This window comes from Gymnogyps californianus, chromosome 10 (genome assembly GCF_018139145.2).
Source record: "Gymnogyps californianus isolate 813 chromosome 10, ASM1813914v2, whole genome shotgun sequence".
Lineage (NCBI taxonomy): Eukaryota > Metazoa > Chordata > Aves > Accipitriformes > Cathartidae > Gymnogyps > Gymnogyps californianus.
Genome location: NC_059480.1, coordinates 26,692,533 through 26,718,306, shown reverse-complemented (window position 1 = coordinate 26,718,306; position 25,774 = coordinate 26,692,533). Strand labels below are relative to the sequence as shown.

The following is a 25,774-nucleotide window of genomic DNA, read 5'->3' as shown; positions in this document are numbered from 1 at the left end:
AGTGCAAAGAATTTGTTTTTATGCATGAATATTTTTGCTTGGAAAGTTTTTAGTTGTTTGCTCAGGAATCAGCCCTACCTTGCATGCAAATGAGTCCTGTTCTGGCTAGAAAAGAAGAAAGTCTGTCTTTGCTTGAAGGATTTTGTAATGAAAATAGTCCTGTTTTAGAAAAAAGCAAGAGCCTTCTGTTAGAGTGGATTTCTCTTTTGCTACTAATATTTCATATATTTCTAAATAGTCGAGAGCATCGGCACCTGACCTATAACTAACCTATTTAGGTGAATGCAAATTAAGCAGTTGAAAGATTTGCTTCAAAAACTGCCAGTGGCAGGAGTGGGATTTTTTTTTTCTGGTGGAATCATATTTTATTTAGATTTTGAATTTTTGTACTTCTAAATGTAGTAGTAAAACCTTAAATGTTTTCTTCTGCATCCCAGTTTCTCCTGTGCTGCTGTTCTGACTGATGTAGCCAAGACTAAGCTTCACACTCTGAATAATGCATTAATTTCTCTGCAAGAAGTGGAAGTCTGGAGACTAATTTTTGTAAGTATTGTGCTTCTATTTACTTTCAACAGAAATATTTTGTTCCAGCTGAATTTCAGATGGCAGCTTCAGATGTTCATGTGCAATGCACAATTTAGCCAGTGGAAAGGGTACACATACCTAAAAGCAGACTGGAGCAGAGATTGTCTTAACTGGAACGTATGATTTCTGCTTGCTATTGCTCGGATATCTCGCTGGTTCAGAGTCATTGTACATCATTCAGACTGGTAAAATGCTGGGTGAGCAGTGAAATGTAGGGAAGTGCTGCACCATTAACAAAATCTGTTCTTTGCTGTTTGTTCGTTTTAAATTCAATGAAAATGTTACTGAAATGGAGCTAAAAGGCACAAGCAAAGGGAGAGCACTGAAAAATATATTTAAAAAGGATTCCTTTAGCTTGTATGATGATGTTCTCCAGTTTTGATAGCTGAAGCAACACCATCTCCCTCAAATGAGATATTGGCCTTGCTTTATGAAAAGGTAAACTGAAGTTCCTGAAGGTCTTGGGACATGCGAGAGTCCCCTGGAAAGCCTCTCACAGAGGAATCCCAGGCTCCTGGGCCAGAATAAATTCCAGCTTAAGTCTTTATTAGAAAAATGTAGACTTTCGGGCAAGGGTTAAATATTTTGTCTCTTGGATGAAATATACATTTGATAAATCCTCAAACACTGAAAATGAGAGGTGCTGAGCAAATTAACAAATGACACTGCTGGCTATAATTTTAGCAATGTCACTGTTGTGACAGATTCATTTTCTTTCACCCGCTATGATTGATAAGTGTATCTGTCTGGGATTAGAGAAAGCTGCTAGAAGGGGAGAGCTTGAAGGTCAGATTGCTCTAAGGAGAAGTTATATTTTCCTGCCAGTTTTGCTTGGTAGGGTCAAGGCTTTTTTCCTTGCTTCTATAAAATGTAGAAAGCAATTAAGATTGATGTATGCCACGAGCTACTTGTCTTCTTTTGGTTTTGGTTGCCTGTAACCATTCTAGCAGGAGAAAAAAACCAAACCAACATTCCCCTGCCCAACCCTGTCACTTGGTCTGTATTGCTGAAAAAAATCTTCCAACATACTGGGCAACCTTTTACTGCTCCAGACGAGATGTTTTACATCTCTTAATCTTTAATTTGAAAAATATATTAGAGGTATGTAATGCTATCCAAGGAAATTATTGAAAACTGCATCAGCAGAGTGGACGTGTGAGAAAGCTACAAAAATATTGCTTAACGAGGATGTGGTGGGTTGACCCTGGCTAGATGCCTGGTGCCCACCAAAGCTGCTCTATCACTCCCCCTCCTCAACTGGACAGGGGAGGAAAAAAAAAACCCAAACGAAATGCTTGTGGTCAAGATAAGGACAGGGAGATCACTCACTAATTACCATCACGGGCAAAACAGACTCGACTTGGGGAAAAATTAGTTTAATTTATTACTAGTCAAATCAGAGTAGGATAATCAGAAATGAAACCAAAGCTTAAAAATACCTTCCTCCCACCCCACCCCTCCCTTCTTCCAGCCTCAACTTCACTCCCAATTTTCTCTGCCTCCTCCCTCCACAGCAGTGCAGGGGGACGGGGAATGGGGGTTTGGGTCAGTTCATCACACCTTGTCTCTGCCCCTCCTTCCTCCTCAGGGGAGGACTCCTCACACTCTTCCCCTGCTCCAGCGTGGGGTCCCTCCCACGGGAGACAGTCCTCCATGAACTTCTCCAACGGGAGTCCTTCCCACGGGCTGCAGTTCTTCACAAACTGCTCCAGCGTGGGTTCGCGCGTCCCCACTTCCACGGGGTCACAAGCCCTGCCAGCAAACCTGCTCCAGCCTGGGCTCCTCTCTCCACGGGGCCACAGCTCCTGCCAGGAGCCTGCTCCAGCGTGGGCTTCCCACGGGGTCACAGCCTCCTTGGGGCATCCCCCTGCTCCGGCGTGGGGTCCTCTCTCCACGGGCTGCAGGTGGAGATCTGCTCCACTGTGGACCTCCATGGGCTGCCGGGGGACAGCCTGCCTCACCATGGTCTTCCCCACGGGCTGCAGGGGAATCTCTGCTCCGGCGCCTGGAGCACCTCCTCCCCCTCCTTCTTCCCTGACCTTGGGGTCTGCAGAGCTGTTGCTCTCACATCTTCTCACTCCTCTCTCTGCTGCAGGTTTTCTTTTCAGCAGTCTTTTTCCCCTTCTTAAATATGCTGTCACAGAAGCGCTACCACCATCGCTGATGGGCTCGGCCTTGGCCAGCAGCGGGTCCGTCTTGGAGCCGGCTGGCATTGGCTCCATCGGACACGGGGGAAGCTTCTGGCAGCTTCTCACAGAAGCCACCCCTGTAGCCCCCCCAGCTACCAAAACCTTGCCACGCAAACCCAGTACAGCTTGAAAGAATAAAATATTCTTTGCTGAGGTTGAAATTTTGAGAAAGACCCTATTGTTGGGTGGCTCTGGGAACATTTAGATCCCAGTCCATGATTCACTTGTCTGTCAATATAAAATGCTATTCCCTTAACGTAAAACAGGGGAATGTTTGGGAGGGTAGAGATAAAAGGTCTGCCCCAACTGCTAAGGTGTAATTGTCATCCGAGAAAATTTTGAGATTAATGAAACAACTGCAGCAGAATGGTTCAAAAGCATCCCTGTGACCCAGGCATGAGATTCAGGGCATTTGGAGTCTTTCCAGGGGTGATAATCAGTAAATTCCCTTTAGGCAGAGGAGAGACTTGAATCCTGGTCTACCATTATAACTGCTGGACTAATTCATGACCATCTTTGGGCCTTTCTCTTTTTAGGAGGAGAGATGACTTTGTTCTTTCTTTTTGAAACCTCAGAGCAGCGGGCAGAGCTGTGAACCTGAGCATCCATGCCAAAATATGACTCCTCAGTCCTAGGCAGGGATGGGATCTGTCTGCAGTGTTTCCCACAGACATTTTTCACAACTCCCTACTCCAAATGTTGGCTTTTCTAAGCACCAAAGTTTGCTCATGGAGTTTGTGGTCTAAGGTGTTGTGAAGTCTGCTGGTGTGGTAAGACCCATACTTCATGGAACTATGCTCAAAATAAACCTTTATTTCTTTAAAGAAAGCATGTTGTTCAAAACCCTTTTGAAAACCTGGTCATTAAGATTCACAACAGGAGATAGGAAGTGCTGGGCACTTCTGAAAACCAGCCCGAAGTTTCTGACAAATTTTTAATTAAGAGACATGAAAGAGAAAGTACAAACTCCTTGATGGTTGGTCTGTTGTAGATTTAAATACCTTAATTATAGGAGCTCGGGTTTGTTTGTTTTAGTGTTGTGTGCACTTCTGCGCTTCGGGAGGTGCCTGATCTTCTCTTTGGGGCTATGTTAGGGCCACGCTTTTCTACTCATAGCTAACTTAAAGCCCTTCTCCTGGAAATAGCAGTTCTAGTCTAGGTGCCAGTGCCAAAAGGCCTTTTTCAATTATCTTGCCTTTCGATGTGGGAAGACAGAGGATGTGGTAAAAGCTTTTGTTTGCACGAATTGAGCAGTACACGCAGCCACTTCTTTTGCCAGCAGCGAGAGCAAGAAGTCAACCTTAAAAAGTTTTCCTCTCTTTCTTTCTTCAAAACGACTAATATTTTGAAGGCGCAGCTCTGTAGCGGGAACTCGTGTCTGGAGGCTGTTTGCACGGTACTGTGCGATGCCGCTGAGAGCGGTGTAGGATGTTTGCTTGATGTTGGTGCTTGGAGCTACCTCGTGTTTCCAGTTGGCTCACTGATCCCCGCTGGTCATGGGCTGATGCTATTATAGCTCGGCGAGATACCATGGTGTAATTTGAAAAGGATGAAAAGTGTTAAGAGCACAATGGGATGCACACTCTGAAAAGCTGGATGGGAAAGCTGAGACTTTGAAGTGCAAAGAGGGTGAAATCTTCCCTGTGTAGGGAACTTGAACAAGTCGTGTGTACCATGTAAATTCCTGTTAAACCATCAAAGTAAGGCTTAAGTTGATCTTAAGTGAATGGGTCTCACGCAAGCGTTCTGCCTGCGGGTAAACTTTACCCTGGCTGCTTATTTCTGGAAAATAAGCTGTTTAGAGGAGACTGGAAAACACAATGCTAAGTCAAGCAATAAACAAGTATCTATTACCCAGGTGTACAAATCGGGACTCAAATCTGTCCCTTAGCCCCTCGACCAGGGATGTTATAATCTCGGAGAGGGCTGGGCCAGTGGCTGAGCCACTCTGCCAACAGTTTTCTCTTCAAATGGTGAAAGATCTGAGGAGATAGTGCAGGAGGATAAAAAGGAAGGAGGAGATGCAGTGGGGGAAGAAAAGAATGAAGAACAGCAAGGCTGGGAGCGGGTGGAAAGGAGTAGTGCTGGGCTCTGATGTGGATCCCACCTGAGAGGGCACTGGTCAACCTGAGGAAATTGGGGGCTCAAGAGGTTGGTGAGGGTCTAGGAGGGATGTTTGGGGATGTTCGTCTCCGTGAATTTTAGTGTGTTGCATAGTGAGGTCAGGGCTGCAGCAGGAAGGGGGGATATCCTGAAATCGCAGAGCGTAGCTGCTTCATAGATGTAGCACCTGCTTGTCAAAGCCCGACAACTTGCCTGTTATTGAAGAGAGGGGGTGGGAAACAACCCTCCCCTCTCTCCCCCATCCCCCCCCCCGCCCCCCAACCCTCAAAGAATGAGGTAGGCACAAAGCTGCAATGAAGATCACTGTTGGCTAATATTGTTTCTAAAAAAATCAATTTTTTGGCTGAAGCATCCCAATAAAGCCTTTGAAAGTGGGGTTTCCTCCCCTCTCCAGAGCAAAAAGCCACATTTTTTAAAAAAAGCATATATTTATTTATTATAAAGGACTGAAAACCTTATTTTGGCCTCGGAACCAGCTTGCATGAAGATGCAGCCCCCTCCCACCGCTGGCAGCGTTTCTGGGAGCTGCTGCAAGAGATGAGCAGCCTTGGCTCGGGGCTGCCGCGTTTATCAGCTGCAGGCTGCTGTACCGCAGCGCGGGGGAGGCTGTGCAGTACAAGGCACCGGCGGCTGGTGTCATCCCATTACCACGGGATAGCGGTGATGCACTACGTGTTTCTATTCAAGCATTTAATACGTTATTCTGTAATTTTTGTCTTGGAAGTAATGAAGCCTGACAGCTTTGGCTTGCGCATGATAACAATCCCACGCTGGTATCTTTTGAATCCTTCGTTGCCAAATTCATAAAGAAAGAATGACTTTTCCAAAACGACAGTAAACATGCTTCATTTTATAAGACATTGTGGTTAACAGCCTGAAACAGCGAACTGTTTTTTGAGCTATAGCTAAACTAATTTGAGCTATATTAAAAGTGCTGATCTGGAAGCTGAGCCACTTTCTGCAACGGAGCAGGAAAACATATATGGCTTAACTCTCTTAGTTTTTATCGGAGGTGTGTGTGGGATGTTTGCAGTGTTTTCTGTGCAGCCGGATCCTGCAAGGCATGGGAATGACAGTGCAATGGTCCTGTGCTGTGTTGCCAATCTCGTGTGCAGATCAGCTGCAGGCTCAGGTGGAGGACTAGAACTGAGAGCGAGCAGACATTCATGCCAATAACATGGTTTAAGCCTTTTAATGGAGTGCTTCATCATAAAGAAACCTTTGAAAGACACTGTTTAAAAGAAATCTGCATACAATTAACTGAAGCCTGTGAACATCCAGGCGCTCTGGAGAGCACCATTGCCGTGATTTCAGTGCAATGGGCTTGGAGGATGGACTTGAAACAATAAAAAGTCATTTAAATTCTTGCTTACTGTGGGATAAGTACGGTTTAATTTGGCTGAAGCTGAATGAGTTACTCTGGGATTACCTTGATGTAAATTTGTCCCCCTAAGACTATTACCTGTTGCTTTGCATTTATTTTATTTGAGGAAATTTTATGCTCATAATTTGTAAGCGTTAATTAGAGGGCAAGGGGCAGAATGGCGGTGGAGCGGACCCCAGTGATGGCCGTATCTAGGCTGGAGAGGTTAGGTCCTTGTTTTAATTTAAGAGAATTGATTGCTCATTAACCTGAGTTAGCTAATGCGTGTAAGTGCTTGTCTAGCTAATCTACAGACGCTTGTTCCAGGATGTAACATAGAGCCGAACTGGATTACAGAGAGGCTAAATCAGACATTAGCTTGCATTAGCAGTCCCTTAATTTCTGCCCGCAGGGAGCAAAGCCCTACCCATGCCAGCGACTTCTGAACTGCTGCTGATTTTTAACTGTGCAATACTTAGTTTTTTTTAGGAAGTGCATTAGCTAATAACAAACAGTAAGTCACGTAAAAACATATTATAAGAAGTCTCTAGTGATTTATTGAAAATATCATAATCAAACTGGGCTTGATTACGCCTCATAGGCACACAGCTGCTTTGGGGGCTTCCCAGAGAGCTGGGGAAGCATGCATCCAACTGTGCTTCCTGAATCACAGTTGTACTGAAAATATTGCAAATAAAAAAATAAATAGGTGAGCAGTGGGGGGAAAAGCAGGAAAGGAGAAGAAAGGAGGGGGATACTGAGCTTTTATGCCAAAAGGTGAAATACCCTTTGGTTTGGGTAGCATGAGCCAATTTGACTGGAAGCTCTTGAGGTCTTCACCCCCTTACATGTCTGAGCACTTGCCCCATGATTTGCCTGCTCAGGGGGCCGGGAGGGGTGGCTGGTCCCTTTCCTCTGTGGTGCGTGGAGAGCTGCAGGAGGTAGCGTCAGCATTCCTGTGCATTACAGTGATTGATTACAAACCTGCTGACCTTTGCTTAGACCATGGAAATGAGAAGGGGGAAGAAAGAGAAGCACACGTTTTGTACATTAGCGTCACTGGGAAGCTGTGAGCGTGGTTATAGCTGTAGTGTATTGCTTGCAGGGTGGGCTTTTATCACGCAAGTAAAGATAGATTCTCATGGCAGAGAAATGCCAGTCCAAAAGTGACTAACAGCCCCGCAGCACCTCCAGATGAAGAGCGCATACACTAGTTTGCGGGGCAGAGTGGCTGTACAGCCCCTGCACCTTATCTCCATCACAGCTGGCTCAGGCAGGCTTGTACAGCTTGCAAATCCCAGCCTGACCTCACATGATACTTTGGCGTATTTACCAAATCCGTCAGCGTTGCATCAGTTGCGATGACTATTAGAAGTTAAAGCACCATTCGCAGAGATGGTTTCTCTGTCGGTAGCTCTGGGCGGAAAGGCTTGTGCTGCCAGAGCCTCTGCTCTGCAAATTGACAACATAACCGTTAAAGTTTTCTATCTGGCACTTCTCCTGAATTTGTCTTGCTTTGAAGGGCATGAGAAAGCAACAAAAGGTCAGGGGAGACAATGACATTTTTAAACTGAAAATGTAATTGCAATTTCCCTCTGAGGCTTGTAAATATGCTCTCAACTATAAATAGGCCATTTCCATCACTTTTAAAAGAATCTTAATTCATTTATGAGTGATCGCAGTAAATACAGCTTCGTAACTTTCTGACATACTCAACACTGTCTCCTTGAGGTGTAGCACGTATAACTTGGCAGGAACACATCTCACCTGCCAAATGGGAAAGGGGGAAGGGAAAGTATGTTTTCAACCAAAGTTTATTTTGCCCTACAATTTGATAACCACTAACAAGCTGTTTAATATGCATGGGTGTTTCCCCAGAAAAGATATTCCCTCTGCAAATGCAGCATGCGTTTTTTTTTTTTTCTATTGACACAGCAGCTATAAAGGTTGTTGGCATTTAAAGGATGCACTGGGGCCATCGGAGAAGAGATGGATACCAGACAGAGCAGTTAGTGCTAGTTATGGAAAAGTAACTTCACGGATGAGGAAAAGCAGAAGGTGCTTTTAAGGTATCCTGGGGAATGTATATAAGCCGAGGACTTTGGAAAGGAGTTCAGACCAGGCGCTGCTTTCTCAGCCCCTTGGTCTTGGCTCCTGAGGTCTGTTTTCTCAGGACTTCGTTGTATCTCCCAGGCTGAATGCAGTGTGGGGAATGTGGCACGTTGCTGGTGCTATTCACAAGGGACCACGGAAAGATATTGTGCCTTGAGATAGGCTCAGGTTCATGAGAGATCTTTGGTTGTGCTTAATATCTTTCAATGATGCCATCTTTGTACTGCAATGCCATGCAAGACAAACAGAGATGCTATGGAAACTATTAGTAAGGGTAAAAAAAATACGCTCCATTTTGAATTTCTATCCTTTTGTTATTAAATCTCCATCTAATACCTTTAAACACCTTCCCCTTTAAAAACCTGCACTTGTATTCAAAAAATGGCTAATTATTTTGCTTGTGAATCTTTTTCTTGTTTTGCATTAAATACAAAAGCAATTGGGAACGTGACAAGCTAGGTGTGAAGTATTTGTAAAAATATAAAATGGTATGTTGTAAAGAGTGCAGCAAAACAATACTTGATTAATAACAGCTATAACCATAAAACCATTAATTGGTTAAGAGTCTCTTAGTCTTATGATTAATAGTTCACTCAAAATCTTAACGGAAAGACTGCAAAATTAATCTTACAAAGAGATTTAATGGTATAGATGATTTGTTGAAAAACTACTGGTAAAATAGCTTTGAAAACGTTTACATATTAGAAGCTGGGTTAGATTGGAGGTCTTAAGCGAAAATGCGTAGGTATTTTGGCATTTAGGTATAGAGCCATAGGACATCTTGTATTCTAAAGTGCAAAGTGGGTATAAGGCAATTCCGTCTGTGAGGACGGAGACATTTTATAGCTCCTTAGATGCAAGGTGCTAGAAATGCAACGTAAGACGCACCCATCGGAGCCTGTCTTGTGGTTGGCTCTTGTGTGCTATTCCGTATTCATATGCTGTCTCTTCTTTACCAAGGGCCCAGTTCAACTCCCATTAAAAGGAAGCTGGATGAGTCATAGCATCCTTAATTCCTTAATGCAAGAATATTATTCTTGTCCCATGTGCTCCCTACCGATTTTGCTCAGCCCTCGCTCCCCTGCATCCCCCCCAGGAGCTGCAGATGGACACTCGTTCTGTCGGCTGCACTAACCCTGTCTCAGGGTACTCTGCTTGAGAGGTCGGTCTGTAATGATCTCAGAAGAGGCTAACAAAACTTCCCTGTTGCTTTATTGCCATGGTCTCTGCATTCGCTGATGTCATGGTGTCCTCATGTATGCTAAAAGTAATATCCTGAAATTTAATTGCTGCTTGTAAAGGACGTTAAATTCCCCCCGATGAGATGTGCATTCAAAGTGATAAGTGTTTCTAGCTGTGCCCATGCCATGGAGGGACTCTGTCCTGAAGCCTGAAATCTTTTTGTTCTCAAAGCTAGGGGTTGGCCTCTTTTCTTACAGGACTTAAAGGGAGCAGGACTTACAGGTTTTGCCCTTTTTGATGGCAGTTCCTTTGTTTTTTAACAAGATTCTTTAAACTTATTGGTTCCTGTTCATATTTTAGAAGGCAGGTAATGTAAAACTTAAGACCGTAACAAGTGCTGTTCCAAAGTAGTTTAAAAAACCTCTTGAGAAAAGCATCTCCCAGTTGCAGATGGTTCCTGCATTTATTGTCATTACAGTGTCATTCACTACAGAAGAATGAGTTTCCTCTTGTGGAATAAAACCCCACAACCTGACACCGGCACAGATGCCCAGAGCTCTGTTGTACATTTATACGCTGGACAAAAGGCTCTATGGTGTTCTCTGGAGCCTGTGGACCAGAAATGATCGACGTGTCTGCTGAGACCTTGTGCTGCCCGAGTAACCTGTGGTGACAGCATGCAAATGCATGTATGTGATTATGTCATTCAGAGATATCTTAAGACAGGTAATATCTGTTAAAAACAAGAAGCCAAATCACAGCTATCCTCTTCTTTTCTGAATCTGCATGTGAAAATGAAAATAATAACAATACACAAAGTTCCCTGAAGAAAGCAATAGTTCAGTATTTAAAATCTAATCTGTGCCTTAATTAGAGTGTTGTCTTTCATAAGGGGAGGGAAAACAAACAGCGTGCAGCCTGACAGGGCACACGCCACCTCTGAGCCTGGTGCAATTTAAAATGTCAGGTTATAAACCACAAGAAAGAAAATTGGACGTAATGAAACGTAAGGAGACGGCGCTGCGATGCAGCTCTCTGCTTTCCCTCCCGACTGTGCCTGTCGGTGCCCTGAGTCTGCATCTTGCCGTGCCATGCACCGACGGAGCTGCTGCTTTGCCCGTGCAGCTCCTGAATCTGCACGCCGGGAGGCTCAGCCCGCTGTGCAGCTGGGTGACAGGGCTTAGACAGAAATGGGCTTTTATTGAGTCATTATTGAAAATAAAGCTGCTTTTACCCTTTGAAAGTCAAACTCTGAGCTTGAGGGAGAAAACACGTCTGTGTGCTCATTGCAGTCTAGCTGGTGGAGGACCTGCCTTGCAACACCTTGTTGCATGAGTAGCTCTACCCAAGGTGAGCAGCGGCACCGAGTGAGGAATATTTGGCTGGCCAAGCCTTGCTCTCAGTGTGGGGCACAGCCGTGTTTTCCCCTGAGGACAGGATGCTGTCTTTTTGTTTTTTAACCTGGTGTGGGCTAGGTGGTAATTTTGATCATGGAATATTTTTTTTTTCTTTAGAGTAAGCCTAAAAAAAAAAAGTAAAATTTCCAAATTCACTTTATTTTATAATTGTTACCTTCTTTCATATGCTGCTGTTTCTATGAGGTTGTTAATCCATTTCACTTCTCAAGGCTTTGCTACATTTTCATTTATATTCTATAATTCAGTTTAGCACTGTAATGTCGCTTGTGATAATCCATCTAATAACCCTGCAAGGAAACATCTCAAAGGTTGGACGTTTGTTCCAGTGAGTACAATGTACAAGTCCTAATCTGAAGGTATTTTAGGTTATGAAATGATACTAGAGAATTCAGTATTCTCATGGTTGATGTATTTGGCATAAAGCTTCACCACCCTATTTTACTGAATCTCCTCAACATGAAATCAAAGAGAGTCCATGCACTTGCGCTACCGCTTTTAGCTAATAAATGTTTCCTCCACCTAAATTTTGTTATATTCTGTTGTCTCTGGTCATGGAAGATGCTGATGAGTGTGAGGCTGTGTTTTAAATGTCTTAATTTTCCAAATTCTGCATACCTGGCATCTGGTATGTAGATGGACAATGAGCACTTCTCTCTCTCCATGAACTTTTGATTTTCTTCAGCACTTCTGGTCTGGTTTCTCTCCCATGCAGATAGCCCACTGCAGCGATGAATGCAGACCATTGTTATGGAAATTTGGCATGCCATTAGTAACAGTCTTGTGGCTTTGCAAAAAGTCCCAAAATGTTGCGAGCACTATGGAGGTCTAAGAAGACTTTTTGGTCCTATTGATGATGACTTGGCTTGGAGTCAAATGGATCCAGAATTTCAGACTAAATTGAAGATGTTGCCACGCTGGGTCTTTCAGCAAGTAACTCTGGTGCCCTGAAGTGCTGTTGAACGCAGAACTGAAGAGTTGAGTGTCTACAGAGAAGGTGAAGGGAGACAGCCTAGGAAGGACAGTGAATGTGCAGAGCAAATCAGCAGGAACTGTTGAAGAGTGGGAGGTAAACTCATCTGCACAGAAGTGTTATGTATATGCTGTTGTTCTTTAAAAAAGTTAACTTTTAAATATGCAAATTTACTATATTCTTTGAGAATAATATGTTTATAAGTTGATTCATATACCTGTGCCTTGCACGTCATTTCGGCTTTTAGAGTCTGAGGGCTAAGGTGCTGTGCCTACGCGAGGAATTTCAAAACTTAAATGCGTTCCAGGGTGAGCTGGACAAGGATATATCTCAGTTTCTTATGTTTATGGCAGTTGGTGTTGGGCATTTTAGCTGATAATTCATCCAGAGCACAGTGATGTCTCAGCTCAGTCGATGCTGTGCTGAATGTCAGCATTAAGTAGTGCCCACAATTTTTTAATAGCTTGAACTACATCCATTTTTACCCCTGCACTGTTGATAAACTTCTTTAACTCAATCCATCAGGGTTTATGAACCCATTTTTCATCTCTTGACTTCATATTGAAGTTCTTTTCTCATAGAGTCTCTTTTGGGTATATATGGGATGCTAGGAGTGGCACAACTCATGCTGTGGAAGGGAACGCAGACACCTGACAAGTCCTAACCCTTCATTGCTGTAATACAAGATTTAAAACTATTAATTGTTTTTAATAGATTATTATTAGTGCCTACATCCTCTAGACAAAAAGTTCAAGCTGTGAATAGCGTCAGAGTTTACCAGACTATTCTGGAAATTTGTGGAGCTTTGGGTAATCTTTTTTTCACGTCTCCTTGGCCTTTGGTCTCACTACAGTCCAGCCCTACCAGCACAGGTACTATTTACAACATGTTAGCATGAGAATGTTGTGCTGCTAAGATCTTCTCCAGGATGCCCTTCTGTGCACGCACTAGAAGCTGGGCAAATATCCACGAGCTGGTGGGACGGGGCAGTTCAGAGGGACTTGTATGTGAATCCATTGAATGACCTTCCTGAAACTGAGAGTTCAAAGACCTCATCCTCTGAGACAAGGAAATGATCGCGAGGGAAAATTGATACAGGTCAGCTGAATGGGACTGGAGATTGTCTTAACAAACCAGGAAAGCAGCTGTTGATAACTCATTTGTAGCACGGCAAAAAAGGGTTTTAGCAGAGGAAGTAGAAAATGAATAGCAAAGTAAATTCCCCTGGAGTGGAGAAATAAGAAAAGTGCTTGATTGTTTTAAACTGTTGTGTCCTGTCTGTCTCTCTTATCCGTGAACTCAGCCTACTAGGACACAACTTTCAGTCTATCTCCACCCTTTTTTAAATACCCCCAACATCCAGATGCTTCTCTGGAAATTATGATCTGTTTATTTTTAATGAGAAAATTATTAGCAACTGAATTTGTCAACAGAAATATGCTGTAGCTATTCTCCATGTTAACGTTGATTTTAAAGTTTCAGTGGGTCTTATTTTACTGAATCCCATTGGATTAGTGAGTATTCTTTATTTCTTTGAGTGGGGGGTTTTGCATTTTGTCCACTAGCTAATTAATACTTAACGCAAGCTTTGTGGAATTATATATTTCATAGTTGGATTTAATTAAGCAGAACAGTAAAAGAAGCATTTCATTGTGGAGGCATTTTGATGAACCATGTGTCAAGTTATTATTTTAATGTAGGAGGATTCACTTCTTCAAGAAGATTTCCTTGGGGGGGGGAAAGAAAAACCCAAACAAATACTGTAAACTTGCTGTCTTCTGAATACTGGCCAGGCAGCATCTAGCCTGCTTTATGTGCCTCCCAGTGCTAATTAGGAAACCAGATTTTTGTCTATATAAACACAATAATAGCTTTGTGTAAGCAGGTTCTCAATGTGTGAAATACCTTTCTAGCTGAAACAGCTGTTAACTTCCGGATCCCTTTTTTTGTACTTTTTTTTTTCTTTAAAGAGAATTTGCAAAAACAAGGTTATAAACATATGGCCAAAGTTTTAAGTGCTTTTGAAGCACAATTTTGTAGCTGATGTCTTGCCAGCGAAGATGAGGACCGTTATTCCAATGGATGCATCTTTAGAAAAGGTTATAAGCTTGTGAGAGTGCAAGTTAGCAATGCGCATCTCTCTCTGCTCCAAATGGGAATGTTGGAGCTGTTTTCAAGGAAAGGAAAAAGGGGACTCAACGCAAAAGGAATCCAGGGGCCCTGCGCAAAGTGAAAGTTCAGCAATGGAAGAAATGTCAATTAATCAGCTTCTCGGAGGCTGAGACAGTTTGATTTCCTGTGCAAGTGCCTGCGCTTAAATCACGGCTGATATAGTGTAGCTGCACGCATAAAGGTAAAATTTACTCTCCTGTCAATAGATGTTGAACTTCTGAACCCACGTTCTGTGATTATGCACCAAAATATATTATATGAAAAGCTTCTATTGATGTTAGAATACAAGCTAGATTTTGTAGACTTTGGCAAAATGTGACTTAAGACCGAGAGTTGATTGACCCTTAATTGACTGAAGATTTCAGAGTATCAGGTGTAGATTGGGTTTCAAAATTTTTGATGGGATAGTCTTTTGGAAAATGTTCACTTGTCAAAACCAAAAGGAACAGAAAGACTTGATTAATTTTTCCACTTTCCAGGACTTCTCGGGCTTACATCTGAAATCTCCTTGCTTTCACCCTAGACTCGTATGGAGTTGTGCCTGTGGCCAACCGGAGAGCTCTGGCTCTCCTGTTCTGTGCAGAGCTCCTGGTAAGCAGGCGAGTTTTCCAGGCAAATCTGAGTTTCTGAAAGCCACAACTTGGTAACAGACCTGGCTCTCTATGAGGAGAGAAATTCAGCCGATCAGAGGGCAACATGCTTGGAAGCCCAGGGTGTGGGCTGACATATTTCTTTAATTTTATTTTGTCATTTTTCAGGGCTGCCCATTGCCAAATAGCGTATAAAAGTGAACAAATTTCTGCCCCATTTTGTTCAGCTCCTGTTTTATGACAAATGCTGCAAGAAACAGGCAGAAACGTACAATGAGCTTACTTATAGAGAAGTATTCCCCCCCCCCCCCCCCCCCGCAAAAGGGGGCAAAAATGCAACTTAAAGCACTTCACAATTTAGCTTAATTAAATCCAGCTTTGAAATTTCTAAACCATAAGACTGCATGAGGTGGTAATTAGCTAAGAAACTTAAAAAAAAAAAAGTGGAAACCAAAGTCAGTGAAAAATGAAATAAACTTGTAGTAAATAGGACCTGTTCAATGTTTTGTTGTTGCTGGAGCCCTGTGGGGTGCCCAGTGCCGAGGCCCAGAAGCGGCCTGGTCCCCGGGCTCCCCGGAGTGAGAACAGCCTGCTGTCTGCAAAACGTGTCTGCAGCCTCTGCGAGAATGCCGCAGTACTGCTGATGCATAACGTTAAAAACAAAAACCGGCCTAAAGATCTTGAATATTTTCAATCTGGTCTTGGAATGACAAAATTGTTAACGCTTTTGTAGTTGTTTGTTTTGTTTTTGTTTGGGTTTTTTTTTTTAATTTTTTAAATTTATTTTGTACAGGGTTGGGATGTGGGTTGCAGACCGTTCTTGTCAGAGGATCTCTGAATCCTGGCTGATTTGGTAATCCTTGTTTGTATCACCTAAGCACGAACAAGCCACTGTCCCAGAAGTGCAGCTATTGAAGGTAGGATTCACTGTGTCCTACCTGATGGGTTTAAATTCTCAGAGTGATTACACTGCAAATAGAGAGTTACAAGAACTGGACAGCAGAGGAAGGAGCCCAGGCTGGAGGTTACACACTGGATTTAAAACACTGAGAAAAACTGAGACTTCTTGAAAGGGGAAATAGCTGCATCTGACAGCGTTCTTCATGTAGCTTCTTCCAGGGCTGCCTCTAAGGTACTGCAGAATGGGAAGGTCCCTTCAAGATAGAAAGGGTGTGGAAAGACTCATTTCCCCATGTGTAATTAGATGCCTTCCAGATGTGGTCTTAGAATCCAGGAGTTAGTACTAGGATGCCTGACATCCACGCCTCCAGCAACAAATAATCCGGCAAACAGTTTGAGAAATATGGTGAGAGCTTGATAAAATGGAACCTTATGAAGGTATTAGATCAGGGAAAGACCTTAAAAAAGGAAGAGCTGGTTTTATTTCACGTGAACCAATACGTTTTGGTTTGAGAACTAAACTCCTCCTTGAAGAAAGAGGCTGGTTGGGTGTTCCTCCACGGTGGTTTGCTGTTAAATTCCACTTTTAGTAAACATTAGAAAGGCTGAGCTGGCCTGATGGCTCCCTGCTTTCTTACCCAAGGGATGCTCTATGGAAGGAAGCCTTACCATACCAGTAACTGCACAAACTAATGTTTGCACATGCATAGTGTCTCCCTTTCTCTGCGTGTATCTGTGCAGTTACCCACCTTCTGTTTATGAAAAGCTTCACATTATTACTGGTTTCTTTTGGAGATGTTATGCTAATATGATAAAAAGAAATATATTGAATATATGCGAGCAAACAGGATTTTTCAAAAGAGTTTTTGAACAAGGCTCAACATTGAAAGCAACTATTCTATAATATTTTATATAATTTTGTTTTTTTGACATAAATATTTAAAAAGAAATGTTTATCTGGTTGCTTTTTCTGAACAAGAACTAATTATATTGAAAGGATTCCTATTGTTATTTTTGAAGAACAGCAAATTGATGACAAAGTACAAAAATCGTGAGAGTATTTCTGGTTTGCAGTCTCAGAAGAGCAAATGAAATTAACTTGAAATAACTCTTTACATTGCTACTGCAGTAAAAAATGGGCATTATGTACTATTTCCACTAGAAGCTGCAGACTTTCCTATTTGGCTTGTTGCTTGATTTGCTCTCACTCTGATTAAATTTGAATGTGACTGTGTCTCTTACATGAGTAAATATTGCTCAGTAGAAGACCCACGGATTCTGGTTGCTTGTTAAAAGACTGAAATATGTTGCTGTGCAGGTCTCAGTAAGGTTTCTAAGCCAATAAAATAGGGATTCAAGGTTTTTTACTGTTCAATTTTAATTGCGGAAAGTGTCCTTTGTTTGACAATGCTGTATACGCGGGAGCCTCGTGTATGCTTTGGGTGACTGCTCTGCAGTGGTCTTCTGTGCAAAATGCCTGAACTATTAGCAATCTGAGTTCTCTTTGCTGTCATATTTATCACTCTTTACTAATGTGCCTTAAGGCAGATGGTGTGTTTTAACTTGGTGTTTGCCCTTGTTTGGTTCTTATGATAGTTTTTTGGTGGGGGAGGTAAGGTTTTTGCTTGAAAGAGGTCGACTTCAGAAGCGCTGCCTGAAGGCTGCGTCATGAGCTTTAAGCATTTTTCTAGATCTCTCTTGATGTCAGTATTTACATTAAAACAATGAATTAGTTTTTCCCAAAGAAGTCTCGTAGGAGGTATGACCTTGCTTCTCAGCAAGTATATGTGTAGTTTGACACTGCACTGAATAACCCTTTCTTGAAGTATCCCAGGGCTGTTCTGTACTGTGGCTACTCATTTTAATTCAACTTTCACAGTGACCTTTTCCAAGACAAAATTAGTCCTTTATCATTCTTTTACCCCTTGACTCTCTATTCCTTTGTCCTAGGTTTAATGTTCAGCAGCTTCCCTTCTATCTACTAAATCTCTGAAGTACTCGCCTCTGTAGCATTGCCTACAGCAAATACTGCTGGAGAAAACTAGGGCCAATGTACAGTGGTTGTAAATTTTCCCTTGGGAGTATGAATATGTCCAGTCTCAGCAGCTACTAATTTGGCTGCATCCATCCCAGGGGAGTTTCATGTAAGAAATACAAGAAAAGTTTGTCTGGAAGCCGCCTGAACTCTGTGTGGCTTACTGAAACTCATTCAACTGAGTCATATTAGCAAAACTCATTAAAAAAAAAATTCATTAAGAACCCCTAGGGCTTGATTCTGCTTCCACCAGCATTTGTGATTAACAGGAATAATAACTAAGATTAGGTTGATGGAGTTACACTGGTCTAGATCAATAAGGGAAGAAAATGGCACTTTACTTAAATTAATGTAATGTTATGCCAGATTTTGTTTGTTCTTTTTATGAACTACAGTTTAACTTCAGTGGGGAGTGAAAGGAGGGAATATGAGATTTGAAAGCACCCTTAAAGTATAATACTATGATATGGCCATTCAGAAATGAGCAGTTGTTTACAGGCAGAAGTCTTTGCCAATTTTTGTGACTTAATTTTTAATCTTGGAGCAGATGTTTTCTCTAGTAGCTCAAGCTAATCAAGTCTTCCTAAACTACCTAAGAATTGGGGAGAATCCCTTAAAGGTCATTTTTAAAAAAGAAGTAACTACTTTTAAGCCTTGGAATTAGAGCAAAATTTGAAAAATGAGACCACTAAAAAAATGAGAATATTACAAGTCAGATAAGACATCCCCAATGTGAGTTTGTAAAACCTCGTAATTACTACCTCTGTTTTAGGGCTTGTGAATAGTGGCTGGACTTCGCTTATTGTTTGTGTTTTGAATAGAGAAATCTAGAATTGGGCCGCTGAATTTGGAGACCTCGGTTCTGTTTTTCGCTTTACCCTTAAGCTGCTTGACAGTTTTGGGAAAAGTTGGGACAATTTTGTCATTAACGTTTTATTTCTCCCATGGTGGTTTTTTTTTTTTTTTTTTTTTGTGGTGGTTTTTTTTTTTTTTTTGGCCTAGCTCTTCTGTCAGCAGGACGGTTATCAGGCGGGGGTGGCTATCAGCTGCCCGTGTCTGCAGAAGGGCCCTGGATGCTCTGGGTGTGCAGGATGAGCGGAGCTGTGTCACCGCGTGGGTGACTCCTCGAGGTGGGACGTGAAGCAGTGGCAAGGGCTGGCGGGGTTTCGGGCTGCGTGCCTTCTCACGGCATGTCGGAGCTGAGAGCTGCAGCCCGCTGGCACACTGCAGCAGCCTTTGGGGACACTGAGTTTGGGAAGAGGGTAGTGAGAACAGCACAGTTCTTGCATGAGCTAAGTGAATGAAATAGGTTGTTTTTCACAGTCTTTGTCTTCCAGTTTGTGGTTGTGTTTGTAGTGCCCTTTAGAATAAAAGCTGAGGGTTGGCACATCTCCCCTGTTGTCTCTTAGACAGCATCACGTCTTCTGGGGCTGCCGTAAAAGAGGTGAGGGCACTTCTTCACCTGGGCTGAAGATCTACTTTGAACTTGAAGTCTTTCTGGATGGTAACCCCCAGCATCACCCACCGTCTTTTAGCCCCAAGATGAGAGCCAATCCTCAACGCCAATCTCAGAAACTACATTGACACTGAAGAGGTAACAAGCTGACTACCAGCAACAATATACTGCCAGAAGTACTGAAAAATGTTGCTTTTTTCCACTGCCACATTGATTAATTTGTCAAAATACCAATGGAATAAAATGTTATCAGAAGGACTCTTGCCACAGGGTAAGGAATGAGGTGAAACCATCCCATTTATTTCCTAAGATGGAGCGGAATTTCTAGGGGGGAGAAAGGTCCTAAAGTAAACATTTCTTTTATGGCAAGGGGCAGATGCATTTGGTATTGTGGATGCAGGTGAGTAGGTGTTCTTCATTAGACACACTTTTACTGAGTTGTGACACTTCAACCTTCTTAAGAGTGGGCTGTTTGCTGTTGCCGGAAAAGATGATTTTTGTCTTCAGAAAGACTCCACAATTAAAGGTACAGGAATTCTACAAGTGCACTGGACTCAAAACTTGTTGCAGCTAATGGTAATGTTTCTAGTGACTTCAAGTGAATTTGGATGCAGACTAGAGAAATTAATTTGAGGAATACAGTTATTTAAGCAGCATCAGTAGGTATGGCAACATGCAACAGGATTACCTGGCAGCTTTTGATTTTTAGCTCACACCTTCTTGAACAAAATTTAGATCAAAGAAGTGAACGGATTTCCTTTTGGCTTTTGAAGGAAGACCTTGCAAGATTGTAAGGAGAATTATGAGAAAATGAGAGACACAGCGTAATGGGTGTTGAGATGGAGATGAACTGCAGGGCAGACTCTCTCTAATTAGTTTAAGGACTTTATACTACTTCCTATTTATGAACTTCTGTACAAATCTGTGGCAACATCTGAGGGTCTAGAGGACTTTATGGAGTCTCTAGCTTCCCCCTCACCCCCCTTGGATTCCTCCCCCCTGGATCAAAAGAGCAGTCTTGCTGCATTTGGGACAATGGCTTGGTGTCAGGTATAAAAGGGGATATTAATAAAATTAAATACCTTGCTTACAACTTTCTCAGAGAGATGCTTCCCAGCATTTTCTTAGAACCCTGAAGTTTTGAGTTGCCAACTGTCCTCTGGAAGATTGTTCCATAGTCAAATTTACCCTGAAGGACAATGAATTTTTCATTGGTTTCTAAATGTTTTTTTTTTTTTTTTTTTTTTTCTCGAGCTTAAAAACATGCCTGGTCACCAAAGCATGCATCTTGTTAGAATGATTCATGCATAAAAATGCATGTTTAGCTGCAGCTGGAATTTGCTTCGCTAAGTGCATTTCCTTCCTCTGCTTGCCAAAAACCTGATGCAGACCTGTGCTAAATGCTCTTTCAGCCAATAGAAACTCTGTGATTATGCACGTTTGTGATTAAAACCCATTATGCTAATATAATGGGTGTAAACCCACTGGTTTTATTTGAGGAACCTGAGAGAAAGAATCCTATCACAAGAATTATGGCAATACTACTTTGTATGCAATAACCCTATAAAGAGAATTTCGTAGCTAATTACACTCCATTTTGTAAAACGTATACATTGAAATTCTTATGTTGTATACCCTTCCCTGGACTGAGGGAGGGTGGTTATTTCACGTGTTTGTCACATTCATTGAGGCAAATTGTGCATCTTGGTGTTTTTAAATTGATCGTATTGTCTCTGCTAAGGTAATGCCTATAGAATAGGACCTTGTCACAGGATAATGGTCCTGCTGCCAGATACATACGGAGGCAAAGCTGGGACATTTATCAGAAATAAGCATCAAGGTGAAGCAGACACATTTATTTCCAAAGCAGGAGGCTTTTATCCTGTCAAAACCTTCTATATTCTTTTTTTTTTTCCCTCTGCCCCCGCCCCCTACCTGCATCTAGACCAAATGACTAATGGCCTAGGTTCTGATGTTTTCTTTGTCTGACAGATGTTAATGGAGTTGTTGCAGGTCTTTGGTATGTATTACTAAGAAGTTGTGCTCTGGTTGGATTAAGAGGACAGATTACATTACAGGAATGGAAGATGCAATGAATTCATGTTGTTTAGATTTTCGTGAGAGTAGTTATTGTTGTCTGAATTGCTGTTGATGTCAAGACATGATAATTCTCATGAACTTGGCTAATGTAAGATGGAAAACGAAGAGTTGTGGTCCTCCACGTTCATACTTACATTTAATGAGGTTCAGCATAACAGCAGCAGTAGGGTCACGTATCGTATGTCTGTAGCCTCCCTAAATAGCTCAAAAGAGGTCATCGGCCCTTAGTTAGCTCATACCATTCCAGTGTTAGTTGTGTAGACAGACATCTCCTGTGAGAGACATGAGAAAAATCCAGAATGTATTAATCATTCTGAAAAATTGTCTACAGTTAGAGAAGTGTAGCAGAAAAAGTACTCTTTATGCTTTTGTCATGCCTAGCTGCTAGGGTGAAATTCAGTGTCTGATACATGAAATCCAACATTCCCAACTGGATGGACATGCCAAAAAGACAGTACACAACAAAATAATCTTCAGATGTGGCATAGTGATGCAATTTTGAAACTTCATCTGTCCAGTTCAGTAGGTCACAAATGTGGGTCACCAGAGCTTCTAAAGTTTCACCAACTAAAAAGTGTTCACTTAGCAACCAAGGAGCTCTGAAGATGTCCGTTAAATTTTTCACCTGTCAAGTCAGAAGTAAAAGCTTTTTATCTATGTACCTCTTTGTTTGTGAATTCGGGTCTAGGAGTCAGGATTTCCCACAGCCAAGCACCGATGCATTATTCATTACGTGATGTCAAATCCTTACAAACTTACTACTTATTCAAAAATTTTCTTCTTCATTTTTAATATAAAGTACACTGAGAATGACTAATATTTCCCCTCATCTCCATGAAGTGATGGTAATCATTCATCTGCTTGGAGAAGTTTCAACTTCCTTGACCTGTATCTATTTTGCACAGTGAGACTTGTACGTAGATCTGTCCTAAACTTTTCCAGAATGAGATTTTTCTAATCTCATTGGTTCAGAGCTATGGACACTGCTACTGCAATGTAAACAGTTTCCCCCCCCGCCCCCCTTCAGCAATAACAAGAGCTATAGGCTCCCAAAATGAGGTGGGCAAATTGCCAGCTGCATTTGCAAATGTTGTATGACCATGTCTGGCAGCAAATGATTCATTTTGAGTGTGGGCATGCATTTCAGGTTCAATCTTCTATCAGATACGCACGTCCTCATTGCTCGGTTCACTTCAGAAATGGATTGGGTGATATTTTCCTTTCTGTTAGGATTTTAGCTGTATCTCTGCTGAACGCTAGCTGCTCTGCGTTCAGCAAAAGCAGGCTAAGACTATCAATACCGACAAATATGTTTTGAGGGGAGAGGGTGGGTAATCTTGCGTGTATGTGAATTTTCTGTTGATTTGTTCCTAGAGTACTGTACCACCCTGTAAGTCAGTCTCACCCAAGGGTATCTCACGCTGTCTAGAATAGCTGATAATTTTGTTGACTCTTAAAAATGTTTGAAATCATTGCTTTTAGCAGTAAGAGTTAATGATAAAGCATGGTACCTAGCACCTGACTGCTATAAAAATAATTATCTGTTAGAAGTTATTCTACTTCCATTTGTCTATACACACAAGAAATAATGATTTTTGGCTTTGATTTCTGGATTACCTAGCCTTACAAATCCTGCCAGAAAGATAAACAATTCTCAGTCGTCTTCTATGTTGGTGTTATCATAGCAGTATTCCTCCTCATGTGTAAAGTTATACTCAGTCTTCTAACCTCTAGGTGTAGTTTAGCAAATCAAATGAAACTCATGATTACAGTGTATTGCGTTTAATTTACTTACTAGGGAGAACAGTCTATGGTAGTTACCCTCATGTATCCTCACCCCACACCATGTGTATAGGACAGGTTCCTTATCCTACCTGCTGCCTGACCACAGAAATGTGCCACCTACCCTGAGAGCATCTCAGCACCTCTCAAACTTGTTTTGTTTTAGCTAAGAAGCCTATACTCTGTCTAATGCTTCAATGGTGTACTTTATCCAAAATACCTTAAGCCAGAGAGTCACACAAGGGGAGGAAAAAATAGGTCCACAAGTTTCATAATATCAGAGCTGTGGAAAATCATCAGAATAAGGTGAATAGTGAGAATGGCCTCATTTTAGGTACAATGAAAGACCTTCTTTATAAGTGAGGAGATGCCCCAAGCAACTGTCCCTGCTTCCTCTGAAGATGGTGGGGAGACAGCCCGGGTATGTCACCGGCAGAAGACCCACTTCTTTGGGGATGAAGTTTCCCTCCCGTCACCCAGGGCTGGGTACGAGAAGGAGGATTAACCTGAGGCTGCCAGGCAGCAGCGTCCCAAGCCCACGCTGTGTCTCTGGAGAGCAGCGCTTAGCAGCCCTGGTGCACCATGTGTGATGGAGAGGGGCAGCCCTTTGAGGGTGGACCTGAAAAACCCACTCACAAGAGACAGAGCACTTGAGCAGGTAAAGCTGAGGAAGGCGAGCTTCACCCAAAACACACTTTTGCTGTGTCAGGAATGCCAGCAGCCCCGGTTACAGGGGGGGATCACAAGGGTTTTGCGCTGCTCTTCGTCAAGTAATTCCCGTTGAGCCGGACTGCCGGTGAGAGCACTCGGTGTTTAATTAACGTGCAAACGAGTACGAGAGCCGAGGCGTAATGCTCAACAGAAGCTTGTTGAAGTCAAATTGAGTATCACAGCTTGCTCCAGAGGGTGCTAGATTAGACACCAGAAGCCAAGGGTTTTTATTAACTCTGTTTGCTATGTGTATGCTGAGACTGGCAAAATCAAGGGAAAGAGGCTACCTGACCCCAGCCTCTGCCGAGCGCAGCAGCACTGCCTCTGGTAATCGTCCCTGGGAGGAGAGGTGCGAAGAGTTTGCATTTACATGAGATTTCCTATTCATGAATGTCCTTTTCAGCAATTCTGGGTAAATAAGCGGTGGTGAGTGTTTATCTTACCGGTGTACATAACACAAGGTCACAGCTATCATTGTTGCTGAAAAGAAAAATAAGCGTAGGCAAAATGCAGAACTTTGGGATGTGTGAGCAATGCTGCTTTCAGGAACAAACTTCAGCTAATCTGCTGCTCAACTTAAGAAATACTGCCTAATACCTGATAAACACTGCAGCTTGGATCCCTGCCCCAAAACCACACACATCTATCCATGTGGAAAAAAATGAATCCAACGTTTAACCTGGAAGAGAGCTGTGGATAGGGTGGTGGTCTCAGAGAAACATACCCAAAGTATTCCTCCGCTTAACTGGGGGAGAAAACAATGCCTGGGTCCTGCTGAAACTGCTGCCGATGTGGCAGGGGGAGAGAGGAGCTCTGCCTGACATCTGGACCCAGAGAGGGACAAGGGCTGACGAGCTCTCTGGGGTTACGCAGACATGGTCACCGAGGGAGCCGGTGGCACAGAGCTCGATGCTCTGCCTTGCTTGCCAACCCAAACCTCGCTCATGGCATCGCTGCAAAGCCTGGCGCCGATCCAGGGGTTGGATTGCTTTCAAGAGCTAACATCTGCAAGCACAGGTACGAGCCCATCAATATTTTACATGTAGGTTGCTTACAGTGGTTAAATCATTAACTTGGATGACCCGACACCTCCCCGGCTCCTTCCCGTGCCCTGACAATCCATCTCCTAACCTCGTGCTCCAGAGCAAGCAGAGAAGTGTCCTGAGGTTGCATTTTAATCTATTACTGGGCCATTATAATCCACTACTCTCGTTTTCCTGGAAAAAGGAAACAGATTGCAACTCCTGTGGAAACAGCAAGGCTGCACTTCTCTGAGCAAATTTGGGAAGGAAAAAGAGATTTTTATTAACTGAATATTGATTGTTCCCCCCTCAGAGCAGTGTGTGCCGCAGCGTCACTGCACACGACCTCTGCTTTGTCTTTTTCCGAATGAAATAAGGCTGCACAAGTCAGAGAAATAGATTTTACTTTCTCATTAATGAAATATTAATTGCGTGTTTGTATTTTGGTGTGGCCTAAAGTGAATATTAAAGTGCATATAAATAAAACATTGCCAACTTTAATACAAGATGGGGTTTTCTCACACTTGTCTTAAATGAGCTCATTACAGTGGAGAAGGTAATAAATATTTGATATCATGGCATGTTAATGAGGTGCTTGCTTGTGAATTCAAAGTGTTTAGCATAGTTTTCTCTCCCCTTCAAACATGTTATATAGTGCAAACATTTTGAATTATTTAATCAGGAAGATCTTTAAGCACTCTGGTACTGTGTTTAAAAACCTAAACCCACAAAACCACAGAAGTAATTGATGGCTGCAGCTTCCAAAACTGACTATAATTTCTCAAATAATAGTGTTTGTTTTTAATTCAGAGTTACTGTGGAGGGCTTTCCTGCCCTTGAAGGAGGAGCCAGCTCTCACTGCAGACAGTACGTTGTGGTAGTGGTAGGCAGCTGGTGCACGCACAAGGCGTTACTTGGAAGGTGCCTGCACACTTTTAAGTTGCTTTACTGGAATTTTAGCCCACTGGGTTGAGTCATCAAGACTGTTTTAACACCCATATAAACTGTATGACTGTTACGTTCTGCAGCTGAAGCTGTATTTCTCGCCAGTCACCCCCATGTC

General features: G+C 42.5%; 1 long non-coding RNA gene across 3 annotated transcripts in view; it reads left to right on the top strand.

Moving 5' to 3' along the window:
• The first annotated feature begins 439 nt into the window (after positions 1-439).
• Positions 440-25,774, top strand: part of LOC127020131 (uncharacterized) — a 56,320-nt gene continuing 30,985 nt past the window's right edge. For 2 of the 3 annotated variants that reach the window (XR_007767019.1, XR_007767017.1), the window contains exons 1-4: positions 440-543; positions 10,034-10,281; positions 11,686-12,039; positions 19,050-19,234. This is a non-coding gene — a long non-coding RNA (uncharacterized LOC127020131). The remainder of the gene's footprint in view (positions 544-10,033; positions 10,282-11,685; positions 12,040-19,049; positions 19,235-25,774) is intronic. The other variant, XR_007767018.1, reaches the window with a different exon arrangement.